At 47.2% G+C, this 7,239-nt stretch overlaps 1 pseudogene; it reads right to left on the bottom strand.

The window, feature by feature from the left end:
• Window positions 1–1,303: 1,303 nt before the first annotated feature.
• On the bottom strand, window positions 1,304–4,613 carry LOC103215929 (mannose-binding protein A-like; annotated as a pseudogene).
• Between the last annotated feature and the right edge of the window lie 2,626 nt (window positions 4,614–7,239).

The raw sequence follows: 7,239 nt of genomic DNA, 5'->3' as shown, positions 1-7,239 counted from the left end.
AAATGGTACTAAAGTGATTGGACATCCATAGGAATAAAAAGGAAGGAAGGAAGGGGGCCCAGTGTGGTGACTAGTGCCTGTAATGTTAGCACTTTGGGAAGCCAAGGTGGGTGAATCACTTGAGGCCAGAAGTTTGAGACTAGCCTGACCAAGAAAACTCTGTCTTTACTACAAAATACAAAAATTAGCCAGGCATGGTGGTGTGTGCCTGTAATCCCAGCTACTTGGGAGGCTGAGGCATGAGAATGACTTCAACCCAGGAGGCAGAGGTTGCAATGAGCTAAGACTGCATCACTGCACTCCAACCTGGGTGTGGGCAACAGAGTAAGACTCTGCCAAAAAAAAAGAAAAGAAAGAAAAAGAAAGAAAGAGAAAGAAAGAAAGAAAGAAAGAAAGAAAGAAAGAAAGAAAGAAAGAAAGAAAGAAAGAAAGAAAGAAAGAAAGAAAGAAAGAAAGGAAAGAAAGAGAGAAAGAAAGAGGTGAAGGAGGGATGGAGGGAGAAACAGAGGGAGGAAGACAAGGAGAGAGGGTGACGTCAATTCAAGGTTCACATCTTATACAAAAATTAACTCAAAATGGATGATAGACTTGAATTAAAATGTAAAACTATAAAATTTTAGAAAAAAATAAAAGAAATGTTTGCAATCTTGGACTAGGCAAAAAGTCCATATACTTGACACCAAAACACAATATATTAAAAGAAGATTGATAAACTGGACTTCACCAAAATGGAAAATTTTGCTCAGTGAAAGACCCTGTTAAGAGTATGAAGAGACAAGCCACAGACTGGAAGAAAATATTTACAGATCACATATCCAATGAAGGACTTGTATCTAGTATGTATAATGAACCCTCAAAACTTAACAGTCAAAAAACAAACAATCTAATTAGAAAATGGGCAAAAAATCAGTTTTAATTTGTGGAGTATAACATAGTGTAAAAATTTTGAATAGATCTTATGTGCAGCCATTGCATTGTTAGTATTTTATAATATTGTGTGGTTTTGGTTCTTGGTGCTGTCTTAATCCCCTCAGGCTGCCGTAACAAAATACTGCAAACTGAAGGGCTTATAAACAACAGAAATGTATTTCTTACAGATCTGGAGGCTGGAAAGTCCAAGAGCAAAACACCAACAGATGTGATGTCTTGTGAGGGTCTGCTCTCGGGTTCATAGGCGGCACCTTCTGGCTGCCCTCATAGGGTGTAAGGGGGCTAACTAGCACTCTGAAGTCTCTTCAGGGGCACTAAGGACACTAATCCCAATCATTAGCCTCTGCTTTCATGGCCTAATTACCTCCCCCAATCCCCATCTCCTAATACTGTCACGTTGAGAGTTAGGATTTCAACATATTAATTTGGAGGGACAGCAGATATTTCAGCTGCGAGCCAAGGAGGAGGCTGAGGAATGTGCCTCTTCAGGTGGGAAACTCACAGATAGCCAGGAAGCAGGACGTGCGCGAGATGTCATTCCAGAGCCTGTCCTTCAGGAGAATCATACAGTCCTCCCCAGAGCCATGGTCGTGTGACTCATCCTTCTTCCAGTTGCTGTAGGTCAGTCTCCCGCCCATCACGTACATGAACTGACCTTTGGTGGCCTCAAGTGTGATGCCCAGGAAAGCACTGTCTTTGGTCACGTCCTGGATGGCCTTATTCTCCTCGGCATTCTTGTGGGCAGCCACTGTGGCCTGGAGCCCAGCACATAGATTCTTCACTTTGGAGAAAGGCATCCCCTCACCATTGGTCACAAAGAGCTTTTTCCCAGACATTTTCCAGGAAGGAAGGAAGGAAGGAAGGAAGGAAGGAAGGAAGGAAGGAAGGAAGGAAGGAAGGAAGGAAGGAAGATCACAAAGCGTGAGTGAGGCTGGCTGGGTTTGGAGCCCAGCCCAGGACAGTAGGCAAGTAGTCTGAGTTCTCTGGGAAGTCACATCTCTGAAAAATCACCCTATGCCCAGTAGCTCAGTCCAGAGCCAGATCAGGAAGCAGACCTCAGCTGCAGAGCCTGGGAAGGGGCGTCCAGATCCCTGCAGACAGCTCAGACTCCCGTGGGATATCCCACCTTGAAAAAGCATCTGCTAAACCTGCCTCAGCACGGGTGCACATAGGGAGACAGTCTTGGGCCCCACTGTAGGCTTGGGCACCAGGATAAGGAAGAGGCAGGGACAGACATCAGAGCACAGTAGATAACAAGGAAGGAGCACAGACTTTGGAGAGGACAGACCTCCATCCAAACCCTCCCCTACCACTTCCCAGCTGTGTGACCTGAAATGAGTCACCAACACTTCCTGCACCTCGGTTTCCTCACCTGTCAATAAAGCAAGTTCAACAACCACAGCTGAGGTCGCTGAGAGGATTGAATGGAACCATCTTATGGGAAAATGCCACCCAGCACAGGCCCTGGTGTAGGACAAGTGTTCATGAGTTAGTTCCCCTCCCACCTCCTCCAAACCTAGAGTGTGCTGAAGAAAAGAGTGAGAGCCAAGAACACATTATGGGCAGAGAGAAAGCTCACGCTTCTTCATGTGGTCCAGTTCTGCTCTCAGGCTCTGTAGCTGTCTCTCTAAGTTGGCCAGCTTAGCCTCAGCAACTGCAAAGCAACAGGGAGAAGGTATTTATGGAGAAGACCTTAAGTTGGAGAGTGGAGCATTTTGAAAAAAACCAAAGTGGCTTACTAAGAAGAACGCTTATTCCAGGAAAATAAGAAAGCAAAAGAAATAAAAGGGGAAAAATGACTACATTCCTGCTTCCCAGCTATACCTTGCATCCCTTCACAACCTGGAACTTCAGGCCTGGACCTCTGTCTCCACATACAGCTTGCATATTGTCATATTGTAAGAATTCATAAGAAAATACTCAACTCATTGCTCTTCTTTCTGAAAACTTTTCTTTTCTTTTCTTTTTGAGGCGGAGTCCTGCTCTGTCGCCCAGGCTGGAGTGCAGTGGCTCAACCTCAGCTTAATGCAAGCTCCGCCTCTCGGGTTCACGCCATTCTCCTGCCTCAGCCTCCTGAGTAGCTGGGACCACAAGCGCCCGCCACTACGCCCGGTTAATTTTTTGTATTTTTAGTAGAGACGGGGTTTCACCATGTTAGTCAGGATGCTCTCAATCTTCTGACCTCGTGATCCGCCCGCCTCGGCCTCCCAGAGTGCTGGGATTACAGGCGTGAGCCACCGTGCCTGGCCTAATTTTCTGTATTTTCAGTAGAGACGGGGTTTCACCGTGATAGCCAGGGTGGTCTCAATCTCCTGACCTCATGATCCACCCGCCTTGGCCTCCCAGAGTGTTGGGATTACAGGTGTGAGCCACTGCGTCCGGCCTGAAAACTTTTCTATGTCATTCATTTTCATTTCTCATTCCAGATACACTTTGTAATACGTTTATTGTTTTGACAGGCTGGTAGGAAAATATGAATAAGTAGGTTGTCATTGTTCTTTTGTTCTTACTGAGTTTGCTCCATTTTTCTCTGAACTAAGTTGCTGTGATGTTCCCCGTCACCCAGGGGTCCTAAGAGGCAGAACATTTTCATGCCACACCTTGTGACAATGGACATAAACCCAACCCCTAAAGGGCCTATTTCCTCCCTGGCACCCTGGAGGTGTACACTGGACTGTTTCCACTGAAGAAAAGCCAGGGCACATCTGCTAAGGGGCCTGACGAGGGAATGGCCCTACATGGCTTGAACGTCTGCATCTGGGCACCTATGGGAGTCCCCTCAGGCCCCAAGTAAAGCTGAGAAGGCTGACGGTGCTGGGCCAGGAAGCAGAATTGAACATCTTCCCATGAGGCAGCAGGAGAAGCAGGAGAAGGGGACCTTCCAGCAGCCCTCCAGCTCCCCAGGACCTGGGACCCTCAGGCCACCCTGCTGAGGTATGCCCCTTACCTGAATTGTCCCCACGATCTCCTTTTTGGCCCCTTGGTCCTGGAATTCCAGGAGCCCCTGTGTTTCCTGGGGGCCCCAACTTCCCAGGAAGGCCCTGCAAACCTCTGAACCTTTGACAAAGTGACCCAGTGGTTGTCACTCATTTTTTTTCCAAAAATCTCAATACTCCATTCATGTTCACCCCCAGAACAGCCAGTGAGCTAATGGTGACCCAAAGAAAAAAGACCCCTGACTCCTGCATCCCAGAGGAGGGCCTGCACCAAGGCCAGCTCCCTCAGGCAGGACACCCCTCTGTAGGGACAACCACATATCCCTAATTCCTGTGTGAAAATATGGGATCCCGGAGAGTCAGCAAGCAGCTTTGTTTTGGAGACAATGGCATTTTACAGGGATTGTTCTGAGTGTAGCATGGGTCCTGATGAAACGGGAGCCTCCCCAAGTCTGTGCTTGAACCCTCATGTGGAGGAGATGCCTGCTGGAGGTGGAGATTCAGAAAGACACAGGTCGGACCTGGATCTCCCTTTTCCCCATTGGGTCCATCTCACTCATCTCTGCCTGGGATGCCATTGGGTCTCCAGCACAGTGCTAGGCAGCTCTCTACATTAGTGCCCTCACCCCATCCTGCACTGCTCCCTCCCAGGCATCTATCTCCACAGCTAAGCACCTCTGAGCCTCCAGAGTCACAGGTTCTCAGGGTAGCTTTCTCCAAATATTTGTTTCCAGAAAAAGCATGCATAGATCTTCCACCAGACAAGCACACACACACACATACACACACATACACGGACACACACACATGCATGTGTACAATTGACTACTTCCATTTGTGTTTTGTTCATTGCAGGGCCAGGGTGGAGAGACTAAAAACCCCCAGCACTGAGTCACATCCTTCATCTTCTCGTTTAGAACCTTTGTCAAATGTCTTGTTTGGACATCTCACCAGGCCAGGCACAAGGAGAAGGGGTATTTGCAGATGACTTCAATCCACAGCTGAATGTGATCATTGGCACCTGCTGCTCCGTCTGCCTGGACATTTCCCTGCATCTCTGCCTGCTTATTTGTTGTCACTCAGCTTTCAGCTTAAATATTATCTCAGGAGAAAGGTCTTTGCTAACCCTGTAATTTTAAGTAGTCACTCAGTTGTAATCCTCTGTTCTAATTTTCTGCCAATTATAGCTTCCACGTGGGACTGTTTTGTTTATTTGGTTGCATATCGATTGATCACCCACCCCACTCCTGTAGAATGAGAAGCTCATGAGAACAGGGGTCTTGTTCCCCAGCTGTTGTTTCTCCACCAAGAAGAGTGCCTGGAAACAGAGTCAATGCTCAATAAACATTTATGGAACAAATGAATCCTCCAGCAGCGTGTCCTCAAATCAGCCCTCTTCTCTCTGACTGGAGCTACCATCTGTGCCCCCTTTACCAGTGACCTCACTTTTCTATTCTCAGTTCACATCTCTGTCCCCAGGGTGCAAACCAGGGCTGGGCGCACAGGAGGATTGGGTGCGAGGGAGAGGAGAGAGGTAGAGACCTCGAGCAGACACCAGATCATCAGTGCTCCTCCAGGCCTGAGTTTCCAGAAGTGTCCAGTTCTTGTCACCAGAGCCTAGTCAAGCTGCCCAGATCCCGGATGTGAGCTTTAATGCTTGCCTTCCTCCAAACTCACACCCATTCTTTGAAACACTTCATGTCACCAAACAGCTTGAGAGGTTTGTTTTTCCCAGGTGGTGAGTGGGGTGGGTCACTTCCCTGTAACTCTGCCTTGTGATGGGAGTTTTGGCTTCTCAAGGGTCCTCATCCTTGTATACTCATGTCATCAGGCCCTGTCCAGCGGCCCTCTGGTTCCCATTCAGGGGGCCTTCCAGGCATCAAGAAGTGCTTCAATGGTAAATAAGATCCCTCTCAAGGCTGTGTCTCCTGATGCCATTGACACAATGCTGAAGGGCCCATAGGCCCAGAGGACAAAGGACTTTCGATTCATTTAGCAAATAGGCAGACCTCCCAGGAAGGTGGGAATGTGAAACTGACAGATTTGCATTGAGTCAGGATCCTAATTATGCTACAGACTTAGAGAAAGGGTGGTTTTGAGTGGGGAGAGGGTAAGCAGGAGGTAAATATACCTAGGAGCAAAGGAACCTCAGAAAGCCTGGATTCTGGAGGGGACGAGTTTCTCCCCCAAGGATGTGTACCCATAGGTCTGTCTTCTCATAGACTCGGAAGTGAATTTATGCTGTTCTTACGACTATTACTGAATTTTGCTATTTATGCCAAGATGAAAAATTGTGTTTCCAGTGTCTCAGCGTGGCATGATCTCCCGCACTGTGGAGACTTAAATGCAGTGGAGATACCACAGCCCAGGCACCTCAGTGGTGTCTCAGATGGAGGCCAGGCAGATTTGAGTTCATGATGGGACAATTATCAAATACAGTAGGGGATAAGCAGAGTGAGAGCTGATAGAAATGACAAGCCTCAGAAATAGTCCTCCAAGGAGTGTGGACCCTACATGACAGATAAATTAATATGCACTTCAAAAGAGGGTATAATGAAGGAATAAACGAAAATTATATAATTAAATTAATAAACTTGAATTAAAAATAACTATAGTGCTAATAAAATAAAATACTGGTTCTTTTTCAGAGATATAAACTTAGCAAATATGGCTGTAGTAGTTTTGAGTTGTTTCCTCCTTGTTGTAAAATTACATCTCAGGCCCTTTGCCATAGGACTTCACAAAGGCTCCCACTAGAGTGTGAGGAGTAAACACTCCAGCCCCTTTGCTGTTTGGTGTGGCCATGTGACCCTGAGCTGAGACAAAGGGAGCAGCAGCTTAACGAGTGCTTACAGGTTTGCTATGGCCTTTGTGTTTCTTTCCCAATCATGGGAAGTATGCATCCCTGGAAAGTGATATGGAACAGTCATGAACTCACCTGAAAGTCTGTCCAGCCAACTGCTGCTGAGTCCAGGCCCACTCAGCTGAAATCAGCCAAAGCTCAACAAACTGGAAGATCCAGAGCAGGAAATAAACCGTTTACTGTTGTAAGCCCTTGAGAGGGAAATTTACTGTTGTGTTAGCTGACTGATACAATATCAATGATTGATAGAAAAGGTGTAAGGAATTAACAAACCAGCCCAGGAGCAGTGGCTCACGCCTGTAATCCCAGCACTTTGGGAGGCCGAGGCAGGCGGATCACCTGAGGTCAGGAGTTCAAGACCAGCCTGACAAACATGGTAAAACCCCATCTCTACTAAAACTACAAAAATTGGACGTGGTGGTGCATGCCTGTAATCTCAGCTACTTGGAAGGCTGAGGCAGGCGAATCACTTGAATCCGGGAGGCAGAGGTTGCAGTGAGCTGAGTACGT

The sequence above is a fragment of the Chlorocebus sabaeus genome, chromosome 9 (assembly GCF_047675955.1).
Source record: "Chlorocebus sabaeus isolate Y175 chromosome 9, mChlSab1.0.hap1, whole genome shotgun sequence".
NCBI classification, from domain to species: domain Eukaryota; kingdom Metazoa; phylum Chordata; class Mammalia; order Primates; family Cercopithecidae; genus Chlorocebus; species Chlorocebus sabaeus.
Note: the sequence above shows the minus strand (reverse complement) of the source record. Positions and strands in the feature narration are given on the sequence as shown.